The 13287-nt window shown below is 40.0% G+C and overlaps 1 protein-coding gene across 1 annotated transcript in view; it reads left to right on the top strand.

Moving 5' to 3' along the window:
- Positions 1-13287, top strand: part of Rngtt (RNA guanylyltransferase and 5'-phosphatase) — a 186883-nt gene that overhangs the window by 156245 nt on the left and 17351 nt on the right. The gene's annotated exons all lie outside the window — the stretch shown is intronic.

The raw sequence follows: 13287 nt of genomic DNA, 5'->3' as shown, positions 1-13287 counted from the left end.
CCACTTGGTTCAAATAAAAAGTCCATTAAGTCTTTTTCTTTTGATGTTACTATAGGAAAGTGTTCTTAACATGAAAAGACTCTCTTTATCCTTTGTTGAAATCCCTTCATAATTCCCATGGGTCTACCTAATTAGATCCCTACCCAATTAGAATACTTAAAAGCTCGTTGGAGAGCAGGCTAGAAGTTTAAAATTCATTTATTTTTATCTTGCCTAGTGCTGACTTCTAGTGAGCAAGAAATACCAGTATTTATGTTCTTTTTTCTCATATTAAGCTAAATGTAATGAGAATGTTAAATAATAGATATCAGATACAAACTTTAAAAATGAAGGGTTTTTTTTTTCCCCTTAAGAGCATATTGTTTGTTTATTTATTTATTTTAGAGTTTGGGTCTCACTCTAGCTCAGGATGACCTGGAACTTGCTGTTTGTCCCAGGCTGGCCTTAAACTCACAGCAGTCCTTCTCCCTCTGCCTCCAAACTGCTGGGATTAAAAATGTATGCCACCGGGCTGGAGAGGTGGCTTAGCAGTTGAGTGCTTGCCTGTGAAGCCTAAGGACCCCGGTTCAAGGCTCGATTCTCCAGGACCCACGTTAGCCAGATGCACAAGGGGGCGCACGTGTCTGGAGTTCGTTTGCAGTGGCTGGAGGCCCTGGCATGCCCATTCTCTCTCTCTAACTGTCTCTTTCTCTCTCTGTCTGCCACTTTCAAATAAATAAATAAAATTAAACAAAAAAATGTATGTCACCACACCCGGTTTATTAACTTTTTTTTAAGACAAATCATTCAAGTTGATAACTTGATTATTGAGAAAAAGGAATTCTTATTTATTAATGTTATAAGGCATAGTTCCTCACTGTGGGTAGCTTGGGATTGGAGGCTTTGTTGGCTAAAGAGATATTTTACAATTCTATTTCCGAAACAGAATCAGTGAGGTAGGAGGGTGGCTAAGCGTTCAGGGCCATCCTAGAGGTACAGAATGAGTTATAGGTCAGCCTGGGCTAGGGTTAGAGTCTATCTTGTAAAAAGAAAGAAAGGGTAATAATACTTGGACAAATATTGAATGAGTTTAAAATTTATTATAGCAGGCCATTAGAATCTGTATTGTTAGCATAAGACAATTACAAGTATACTTCTGCAAAACATATATGCTATCTCATTACTTATTCACATTTCACAGTCTTTGGTCCATTCTATAAATAAAGACATAGACATGTGACTTGAGTGAAGCTTTAGACTGGTGCATCTTCTTGTTAATATGGTTTCATACTGCTTAATTGAAATGATCTCAATTTACCCTTTGAGACTGGGTGTAGTGGCCCATGCCTTTAATCCGAGCCCTTGGGAGTCTGAGGTAGGAAGATCACTGTGAGGTGAAGGCCAGCCTAGAGCTACAGAGTAAGTTCCAGGTCAGTTTTGGACTACAATAAGACCTTACCTTGAAAAAGACCAAAAATAAAAATTCAGTTTACCCTTTGAATCCCTTTGTTCTTTTGAGATAAGGTCGCACATTACTCCCAGCCTAGCCTGGAACTCATTATGTAGCTTATGCTAGCCCTAAATTTACAGCAATACTCCTGCCTCAGCCTCCAGAGTAATGGGATTATAGCCATGTATTTCCTTGTCTTTTTTATCTTTTATTTTTTTTATTTTTTATTTATTTTTTAATTTTTATTTATTTATTTGAGAGAGACAGACACAGAGAGAAAGACAGATAGAGGGAGAGAGAGAGAATGGGCGCTCCAGGGCTTCCAGCCTCTGCAAACGAACTCCAGACGCGTGCGCCCCCTTGTGCATCTGGCTAACATGGGACCTGGGGAACCGAGCCTCGAACTGGTGTCCTTAGGCTTCACAGGCAAGCGCTTAACCGCTAAGCCATCTCTCCAGCCCTTTTTTATCTTTTAATATCTTATGTAGTTTATAGGGAAGGTGCATTTCCTAGGGTCACGTGGCTCACACCTGTAATCCCAGGTGGAAGCAAGAAGACCAAAGTTCAAGGTCATCCTCAGATACATAATAAGTTTAAGGCCAGTTTGGGCTACTTGCGACCCTGTACCAGAGAGGGGAGGGAGAGAGGGAGGGAGGGGAGGGATTGATTTTAAATTGAGAATCCTAAAATGCGAATGTTTTTCTGTTTACCAAAATGATATTGAATACCTTAAAATATTTTCAGAAGAAAAATTTGTTTAAATACTTTAGTTTCAAACATTTATTTTACCCTGGAACATAAATTAAATAAAACATTGATTATTCTGTAATGAGTTGTAATACACAGTGAGACAGGAATTGCTTCACATATATTCAGCCATTGTTTTCTACTATAAACAAGTAGATTTCACCCAAGGCTGTAACTTCTTTATCTTATGGTTAACTTATCTCTAAATGTATACAATTTACTGTGTTATTAAATAAGAGATAGGGTTTATTGTATGTTTAGTAGTCTTTGAAATGAAAAAGAGAAAGCCCAGCATGGTGACCCATGTTTGTAATCACATCACTGAGAGGATGAAGCAGCATTGCCATGAGTTCAAGGCCAGCCTAGGCTATATAGTGGGTATAAGGTCAGGCTAAGCTACCAGCTTATCTAAGAAATCAAAACAAAAAATAAAGGGGAAACTTTCCATTAAAATAATGTTTGCTTGATTTCTATTTATAAGCTAATAATTTTTCAGAAGTCTATTACATATGGAGTGTTGGAGTTGGATATATCTTTGCCTAATATACTTAGTTTGTGTGTGTGTGTGTGTGTGTGTATCTGTTTTGAAGATACATTAAAATTTCCAGTCATATTTTTACCTTCTAAGCCCAGGCTGGTTGAAAACTTATTGTGTAGCTCAGGCTTGCCTTGAAGTAGTAAACCTGCCTCTGTTTCCTAATTGCTGGAATAATAGGTTAGTACCACCAGGTTTCTTGTCTGTCTGTCTGTCTGTCTCTCTGTTATTTTTAACCCCTAATACTGGGGATCAAACCTAGAGCCTGTTACTTGTTAGACAAATATTCTATTGTTGAGCTGTATCTGTAACCCATCATATAGTCCAAGTTAGCCTTGAACTTGTGGTCTTCCAGCAGTTTGCCTGCTGGCACATGCCACCATGGCCAGCCTGGCTTCATTTTATACCTGGCATTCTATGTTGTTTTCTAGTGTATTTCACAGTGTTGCAAAAATGTTAATGCTAATCCTTATGTGCTTCTAGGGGTGGAGAGCTGGTTCAGTGGTTAAAGGTGCTTATTTAAAGGCTTCTAATCCTTGAGAGTCCACTTAGTAGCCAGAATCACAAAAACAAGTGGACTGAAGCCTTTCAACATGACTTCTAATCGATCAATCAGCCAAGAGATTGTTATAGAGACTATAAACCTCACAGGGTTGTCTCTCCCTGCAAGACTTGATATTTATTGTATCTTGCAGTCTGACAGCCCAAGTATGAAAGGCTGTGAGGCCAAGTTTGACCTATTACGACTTTGACACTGCAGAAATTTTTTTTTTTTTTTTTCCTTTGGTTTTTCAAGGTAGGGTCTCACTCTAGTCCAGGCTGACCTGGAATTCACTATGGAGTCTCAGGGTGGCCTCGAACTCACAGTGATACTCCTACCTCTGTCTCCTGAGTGCTGGGATTAAAGGCATGTGCAACCACGCCCGGCTCAGAAATTCTTAAAAAAGTTTTCCTATGTTAAATATGAATTCTGTGCAGGAAACTGTATGAAAAATAAATAGTATAAATATTCAGGTTTTTTTTTTTTTCAGAGGCAGCTACTTTTATAGTCAGCAGAGTTGGGTTATTACCTGCCACAAAATCTGGTTCTGTCCTACTGAGTAACTTGGGGCCTTTAGTTACAGTCACATATGTACTCTATGTTTTCTGAGCTAGAATCTTAAAAATCACTTTGCAGTCAAGGACATAAAAGGTTTGTATTTCTATTCCCTTGCATGTATAGTAGATGTAAAAAAATATTTCTTCTTTGTTTTCTTCAAGTTCTATTTGAAAATTTATCAGACTGTCCTTATAAATTTATTTTCTATTGGAAAAAACCTAGAATATTTTTCTTCTAATGTATTTTGTTCTCAGATTGCTTTGTTTTATTTATCTATTTAATTTAATATTTTTTTGAGATATGGTCTCACTTCAGCCCAGGATGTCCTGGAATTTACTATGTAATCTTAGGTTGGCCTCAAACTCACAGCAGTTTTTCTACCACTGTCTCCCAGACCCAGCCTGTTGTTATTTTAAAACTGCTTTTGGGGGCTGGAGAGGTGGCTTAGTGGTCAGGGTTAAGGTGTTGGCCAGGAAAGCCAAAGGATCCTGGTTCGATTCTCCAGGCCCTGGCATGCCCATTCACTCTCTCTATCCCCTCTTTCATAAATAAATAAATAAAATATTTTAAAACTGCTTTTGAGTTGGTTAACAAGTCAATTTTAATTTTAGACTAAATTAAATTTATTCAACTTTACATGAGAAGAGTCATTTCCGGGGTCCGAGCAGCTGCAGGATGCACGGCCGGGGAGCTGCGGGGCTGCTGAGGTAGCTGTGGCAGGCTGGGCTGTGTCTTGCATGGTTTGTGGACAGACGGGAGGCGCGCATGTGGGGCCAGCTCCCAGCCCTCCTGTGGCTGCCCCTCTGAATTAAATTTAAAACTAAAGTATTTGTTTTGGATCTTTTTGTTTGTTTGTTTCGAGGCAAGGTCTCACTGTAGCCCAGGTTTACCTGGAACTCATTTTGTAGTCACAGGATGCTTTCTCTTACCTTTGCCTCCTGAGTGCTGGGATTAAAGGTGTGTACCACCACACCCAGCTGTTTTGGACCTCTCTATAGTGATGAGGAGACTGAACTAGAAATCCTAATGGAAATGATTTTGTTTGGGGCAGGAGAGATGGCTTAGCAGATAAGGTGCTTGCCTTCACAGCCTAAGGACCCAGGTTCTATTCCCCAGGACCCATGTAAGCCAGATGCACAAGGAAGGCTGCTAATGATTTACTTGATACAATTAAGTCTGTGTTGCCTGGTTGGGATTCTTTAAGTTCCTGGATAGGCAGCTTTACAGCTGTGGGAGTTTGCCTTCTGCTTCTCTTATGCCTATTGCCTGTTTTCTTCAAGTGTCTAATAAAGTCTATTGTAGATGTTCATGCAGAGGTCCAAGCTATGCACTATAGAACATGTCCTTGGCTCCCTCAGACTTTTCCTAATTCTCCCTGAATTTTATCCGGCTGGTAGCCAGAGACAGGTAAGATTGGGGGAGGAGGCTTCCATCCTAAGACAGGGCATGTATTGAAGGATAATACATTTTGTCCAATGACGGATAAGGATGTTCTTCTGCCTCTGACAACCTAAGACCGGCACAGTCGCTTCTTTGAATAAATAAAGAAGAGGGAGATGTCGGGAACTGCAGCCTCTCTTCAACCTCAGGAACAGCAGCTGCTCTTTGACCTCTTGACACAGAGGCAATTAACATGAGGTAGGCACCAGACACAAGAGGCCTTATCGTATGGCCTAAATGAAGCAGGCACCAGACACAGAGACGTAAATTACCGTACAGCCCTGGTGAAGCTGACTTTAGACATGTAGGCATTGTCAAGAAAGTTTTTTATTCTATATATAAGCTTGTGTCTGCCTGAATAAACCTGGGCCTTGATCAGAACTTGTCTTGGCTCCATTCCTTGTGTTTTTGTCTCAGATCCATTCCCACTCCCTCCAAGATTTGTTTCGACTCTCGTGCTGCAGGCCAGCACAGTGGCACATGTGTCTGGAGTTTGTTTGCAGTGGCTAGAGGCCTTGGAGTGCCCATTCTTTGCCTGTTTGTCAGTCTCTCTCTGCCTCTTTCTCTATCTCCCAAATAAATAAATGTAAATATAAAAAAAGATAATGTATTTAAATTGCCTTCCTATATCACAGACAGTAATTCGTTGTTCTATCTTCTTTTTTAAAAAAAACAACTAAAGAAGCAGGACATGATGATATATACCTTTTTAAAAATTAATTAATTTATTTATTTGAGAGAGTGAGGCAGAGAGAGGAGAGAGAATGGGTGTGCCAGGGCCTCCACCCACTGCAGAGAAACTCCAGTCACATGCACCCCTTTGTGCATCTGGCTTACGTGGGTCCTGGGGAATCGAACTGAGGTTCTTTGCCTTTGTAGGCAAATGCCTTAACAGCTAAGCCATCTCTTCATCCCCTCTATCCTCTTCTTAACCCCATGAAGAAAAAAACTTGTTCATTCATTTAAAATATGTCTTGTTTTTTGTTTTGTTTTTGTTTATCAAGGTGGGGTCCCACTCTGGACCTGGAACTAACTATGTATGTTGTCTCAGGGTGGCCTTGAACTCACGGTGATCCTCCTGTCCTGCCTCCTGAGTGCTGAGATTAAAGGTGTGCACCACCACACCTGGCTTATTTTATTTTATTTATTTGAGAGAGAGAGAAAGAGAGAGAGAGAGAGAGAGAGAGAGAGAGAGAGAGAGAGAGAGGGATTGAGAGATTGAGAGATTGAGAGAGTGGGCATGCCAGGGCCTCTAGCCACTGCAAACGAACTCCAGATGCATGTGCCCTCTTGTGCATCTTGCTTCCATGGGTCCTGGAGAATCGAACTGGGAACCTTTGGCTTTGCAGGCAAATGCCTTAACCATTAAGCCATCTCTCCAGCCCTATTTCTGATAAATATGTAGGCTAAATACTGAAATAGTTATAAGTGTAAGTTACTAAAATAAAGAAATTGCTATTTTTCTGGCTTTTATACAACATTAACACATGAATCTTCACAAACATGATAAATAATAGATAATTTGAGGGAGAAACGTATTAACACTAAACATTTAAGAATATTTGAGGGCTGCAGAGATAGCTTGGTGGTTAAGATCTTGCCTGTGAAGCCTAAGGACCCCAGTTCGAGGCTCGATTCCCCAGGACCCATGTTAAGCCAGATGCACAGGGGGCGCATGTGTCTGGAGTCCGTTTACAGTGGCTGGAGGCCCTGTCACACACATTCTCTCTATCTGCCTCTTTCTGTCTGTTGCTCTCAAATAAATAAGTAAATAAAAATGAACAACAAAAACAAGCCTCGGGCTGGAGAGATGGCTTAGCGGTTAAGCGCTTGCCTGTGAAGCCTAAGGACCCCGGTTCGAAGCTCAGTTCCCCAGGTCCTACGTTAGCTAGATGAACAAGGGGGCGCACGTGTCTGGAGTTCGTTTGCAGAGGCTGGAAGCCCTGGCGCGCCCATTCTCTCTCTCTCCCTCTATCTGTCTTTCTCTCTGTGTCTGTTGCTCTCAAATAAATTTAAAAAAAAATTAAAAAAAAACAAGCCTCAGTTTCTCTAAAAAAAGAATATTTGATTTCATAATTATCAAGTGTCCTGTTTGGAGTGGCCTCCAACTAAAGGCCCTTCTCCTAACTCATCCAGCCTCCTGAGTGCTGGGGTAAAGGCACAAACCACCATACCCCGCTCAAACTGTTTGATTTTTATTAGAGATTATTGAAGATTAGATGTCCTTGTCATTGTACTTGTGTTACAGAGGAAGTGTTAGGCATGCATATTGCATGTTTGCCTCCCCCTGTTAATGATAGGTTGTAAAACTTTCCTCTGCTGTGTCAGTTTTATTATCTTTTTAAAAATTTTTTTTATTTTTATTTATTTATTTGAGAGTGACAGACAGAGAGAGAAAGAGGCAGAGAGAGAGAGAGAGAGAGAGAGAGAGAGAGAGGGAGGAGAGTGGGCACGCCAGGGCTTCTAGCCACTGCAAGCGAACTTCAGATGCATGCGCCCCCTTGTGCATCTGGCTAACGTGGGTCCTGGGGAATTGAGCCTTGAACTGGGGTCCTTAGGCTTCACAGGCAAAGCTTAACCTCTGAGCCATCTCTTCAGCCCAGTTTTATTATCTTAAGCAGTGAATTAATGGTCTTGTTAAAATTCTTTTCATGCTTAATACTAAACAGACAGGAACATTGAATTGTTGAGTTTGGTACTCACTTGATGAAATCACTGCATTTTAAAAAAATATATTTTTTATTTATTTGACAAAAAGGGAGAGAATGGTCTGCCAGCCACTGCACATGAACTCAGATGCTTGCGCCCCCTTGTGCATCTGGCTAACGTGGGTCCTGGGGAATTGAACCTGGGTCCTTTGGCTTATCAGGCAAATACCTTAACTGCTGAGCCATCCCTCCAGCTTTGCATTTTCCTCATATTACCTGGCAAAGATGCTATTGTTGCTACTAGGATGTTTTCCTTTTAACTAGTCATAGCCACAGAAAGGTCATTTAATCCATTAAGGGCTTCTCATTTGGATTAGAAATCTAACAAAAGCTTTGCAGCTGTGAGTTGCAGCCCATTTTAAAATTAAACTATTGTAAATTCTTAATGACAGAAATTCTGCAATTTTCCTGTGTTTGTGCTGCATCTAGAATAGCAAACAGCAGAAGTGCTACAGGTCAGAAATTTGTGCAGTTGGAAAAGGAAGAAAAAGAAACTGAATAGATTATTTGTCCTTGCTTTAAGCCTCTATATGATGCCCACTGCCCTTAATTAGTCATGTACCACCCCATGTCATACCTACAGACTCCCAAGGGGAATGCAGTCCTTGTAAAAAAAATTGTTCAATGCAGCTTATTAGGCCATAAGTAAAATTGTTCACAAATGTATTCTCCCTTTGCCTTCTGTATTAGTTTTTCAGCCTAGAGCCTAGATTCCTGGAGGAAGATGCAAGTTTTTTATTCACATGGACTTTGGCTTAATTGTATTTATTTTATTTATCTATTTGCTTCTTGCATTAGAGATCAAATCCAGGGTCTCAGGCATGCTAGGAAAGCATTCTACTGAGATGTACCCTCAGTATAAGAACTTGAATTTTGACAGGTTAGTTCTTATATTTATATGTCACCTAAACTCTCTGCCTTGAGTTTTTAATTTTTGGAAACATCTCTTCTCTCTCTCTCTCTCTCTCTTTTTCCCCCAAGGTAGGGTCTCACTCTAGCCCAGGCTGACCTGAAATTTTCTATGTAGTCTCAGGGTGGCCCAAACTCACAGTAAACCTCCTACCTCTGCCTCCCAAGTGCTGGGATTAAAGGTGTGTGCCACCACACCTGGCTGTGTTTTTAATTGATATGCTTAAGCTTTCCTGCTTTGATTCATATTTTAAAATTCACATACAACAAATTTACTTCCTGGTGTCCAATTCTATGAGTTTTGGCATACACACACATGCATATGGCCACCACTAGAATTGACATGCAGAACAGTTGCATCAACTCCAACCCCAAATTACTAGATGATGTCTTTCTAAACATTTGCTTCCCCACTTCTAAACCTATAACCCCTGACCTGTTTTGATTCTGTAATTTTGCCTTTTCTAGTATGTTATACTCTTAAAGGTTTTAAAGTATTATAGTTTTCTAAATTTAGCACATTGCATTTGAAATTCATCTGTGTTATGTTTATCAGTAGTTCTAATTTCTGAGTAGTATTTCATTTTGTAGTTGTATAGAATAGGGCTGTCAATATTTATTAAAAATTCTTCACACGCCTTTAATCCCAGCACTCGGGAGGCAGAGGTAGGAGGATCGCCATGAGTTCGATGCTACCCTGAGATGACAGAGTTAATTCCAGGTCAGCCTGGACTAGAGTGAGACCTTACCTCGAAAAACCAAAAAAAAAAAAAAGAAAAAAAAAAAACCCAAAAAAAAAATTCCTTATCTAGAGTGGTGCCACATGCCTGAAATTCAGCATCTTGGGAAGCTAAGACAGGAGGATCATAAAAGTTTGAGCCTACCTGACCTACATAGTAGGACTTTGTATTTATTTTTCTTTTAAGTCTGTTGGAATTTCACTTGTGATTATGTTGAATTTATACATCACTTTGGGAAGAAATGATAACATTATTGAATCTTTTAAGACATGGATGTAGCATATCTTTGCATTTTGTGGGTCTTTTTTGATTTCTTTCTTTCAGTGGTATTTTGTAGTTGTCAGCATATGCTGTAATTCTTCTAGGTAGGTAAGTTGGTTTGTTGGTTGGTTGGTTGGCTTTTTTGAGACAAGATCTTGCTATGTAACCCCTGAAAGTCATAACAGTCCTCCTACTTCAGCTTCCAGAATGTTGAAATTACAGGCATCTATCACTGCCACCAGCTAATTTTCAAAGATTTATACCTAAGTAATAAAGAGTTTGACCTGTTTGACTGGAGAGGAACTGAACCAATTTTTTATTTATTTATTTATTTTTTTTAGGTAGGGTCTCAGTCAAGCTCAGGCTAATCTGGAACTTTGTAGCTCTAGGCTAGCCTTGAACTCACAGCAGTTTTCCTACTTCTGCCTCCCAAATGCTGGGATTAAAGGTGTGTGCCACCAGGCCTGGCCCCTGAAACAAACTTTTAAGTGGTATTTCTTTACTAATCAGGCCACTCTGTAGTGGGAGATTCTTAATCAATGGCAGAGACTCTTACAACAAAAAAAATTCCTTTTATAATTTATTAAGGAGGGATTCTTTAGAAAAAAAGGCCTTACTACAGGGGGTGTAACTCAGCTAGGTCAGGGCCAAGAGAAGACTGGGTAGATTACAGAGAGATGATTTGGAGTATTTGCTCTTGCTGTTCTATCCAGGCTGCCAGCTTTTTTCAATATACCTGAGGTCAGAAGAAACTGTAGGAGGGTTTGGTGATTTTGTCTTCATAGGAGTAACATTTGTCCTAAAGACGCAGTGTATGACCTATCACTAAACATTTTGTTTTTTTTGGTTTTTAGTGTTCAGGTACTCTGTATCTACTGTATATATGTTTAATATCCTTGTACTATGCCACCTGGTTAAACTTGTAGAAACTTTTTTTTTTTTTTAAGATCAGGTCTTTTAGGCTGGCCTCAGACTCACTATGTAACAGGATAATTTAGAACTTCTGATTCAACCTGCCTCTACCTGAAATCCCCAAGTATTGAAATCACAGGCATGTGCCATCACATTCAGTTTATGGGTCAATGAGAATTGGACCCAGGCCTTTGTGTATGCTAGGCATGGACTCTGCCAGCTGAACCACATTTTCAGCCCTGTGGGAAACTATAGATTCTTTTATTTAAGTATTTTCATACTGTGAATAAAGACAGATTTATCTTTCCCTTTCCCACCTGATAGAACTTTTTTTTTTCTTAAGCAAAAGAGTGACTTGAATGAGTTTACACAGAGGGCAGCCATCTGAGAGATAATAGTGACCTGATAGGATAGAGAACACAGAGTGAGGGAACGTGGGGGGGCATCTGAGAAACAGTGGTGACTTGAACTATGTTTTTTTTTAAGGTTAGTGGGACAGTGAACATTCAAACAAGATTTTGGAGATAGAATTAGTAAACCTTACCAAAAGGAGGAAGGGAGAAGAAGACACCAGTTTTCTGTCATGAGCGAGGTGAATGATGTCATTATTTGAGATGAATGAAAAGAAATTTCTAAGAAGATAAAAAATTTTAGCCGGGCGTGGTGGCGCACGCCTTTAATCCCAGCACTCGGGAGGCAGAGGTAGGAGGATTGCCATGAGTTTGAGGCTACCCTGAGACTCCATAGTGAATTCCAGGTCAGCCTGGGCTAGAGTGAGACCCTACCTCAAAAAACCAAAAAAAAAAAAAAAAAAAAAAAATTTTTTTTGAACCTGTTGGGTTTCAGAACTCTTTAGAATATTTAAATAAAGGTGTGAAGCAGGGACTGGGCTTGTAGCTCCATGATTAGAGTGGGTGCCTAGCATGCTTAAGGGTTTAACCCTAAGGCTAAAACAAAATGAAACGGTGTCAAATAGGCTGCTGGAACACTGATGCAGTACATTTGTACATATGAAAGGATATAGTGTTAATCCCATGGTGCAAAGAGACTACTGACTCAAATATTTGGTCAAATTGAAGTAACCTATATTGTATACACAGAAGCTGGCCAACTGGCTGTCTCACCCAAAGGCAGGGCTTAAGAGAACAGCCCTGAGCAAAAGAGAAGGCAGGTTTTTATAATTTACAAATTGTAAGGTTGAGAGATTTCCAATAGGGAACTTGGCAAGCAAAGTACAGAAACAAATCACAGCTCACAATTACTTGACCTGACCTGACATCTTGGGAGAGGATGAGGTAAGACATTGTCCAGGAAGCTCAGGGGCAGTGAATGCTGGGCAGGTAGTCAAGGTACAATTAGACCTAACAGAAACTTAAGTTTCATAGTAAGCAGAAATGAAACTTAATCTTGATTTAATAATAAAATGGCTACTAACTCTAAGATGGAGTCAGACTGGTTCATCATTCCCCCCTTGTTTTATGGGTCCCCTTTAAATCTTTGACAGGGAATGGTTAGTTCTGTCTGTTATATAGGCTGATAATGCTTGTGGAGAACAAATAGTTTAGCACTTTTTATTTGGCGAGACACAAAATTTATAATACATCAGAAAACACAGGTCTAATTGTGAGTAATATCAAGAGGCGTATACCTGTAGCAGCCAAAATAAGAGTAGTGATTGATACCAGTTTTTTTCCTTTTTGTTGGTTTAAATTTGGTTTTTAAACAGCAGGTTTCTCTTAAGACCTCACATAGCCCTCCTTGTTTCATGAAAAGTAAGTCAAGGCCTTTCCTATTTTGTAACACTACTTTTGTTAAAGAGTCTGCTTGTCTTTTCAGCCTAGAAACAGTTTTTTGGTTTTTTTAAAATATTTTTATTTATTTATTTGAGAGTGACAGACACAGAGAGAAAGACAGACAGAGGGAGAGAGAGAGAATGGGCGCGCCAGGGCTTCCAGCCTCTGCAAACGAACTCCAGACGCGTGCGCCCCCTTGTGCATCTGGCTAACGTGGGACCTGGGGAACCGAGCCTCGAACCGGGGTCCTTAGGCTTCACAGGCAAGCGCTTAACCGCTAAGCCATCTCTCCAGCCCTAGAAACAGTTTTTTAAAAATCCTAGATCTTGTGTAACTTGAAAGCTTTGGGTTTTGAACCCTTGGTCTTATAGGACTACGTTGATGTTTTTTTTTTTTTAATTTTTAAATTTTAAAAAAATTTTTTTTAAATTATTTATTTGTTTATTTGAGAGCAACAGACACAGAGAGAAAGACAGATAGAGGGAGAGAGAGAGAATGGGCACGCCAGGGCTTCCAGCCTCTGCAAACGAACTCCAGACGTGTGCGTCCCCTTGTGCATCTGGCTAACGTGGGACCTGGGGAACCGAGCCTTGAACTGGGGTCCTTAGGCTTCACAGGCAAGCACTTAACCGCTAAGCCATCTCTCCAGCCCTAATTTTTAAATTTTTATTAACATTTTCCATGATTATAAAAAAAGTCCCATGGTAATTCCCT

The sequence above is a fragment of the Jaculus jaculus genome, chromosome 19, assembly GCF_020740685.1.
Source record: "Jaculus jaculus isolate mJacJac1 chromosome 19, mJacJac1.mat.Y.cur, whole genome shotgun sequence".
In the NCBI taxonomy this organism is placed as follows: Eukaryota; Metazoa; Chordata; class Mammalia; order Rodentia; family Dipodidae; genus Jaculus; species Jaculus jaculus.
The sequence above is the reverse complement of the archived record's forward strand: the minus strand, read 5'-3'. Positions and strand labels throughout refer to the sequence as shown.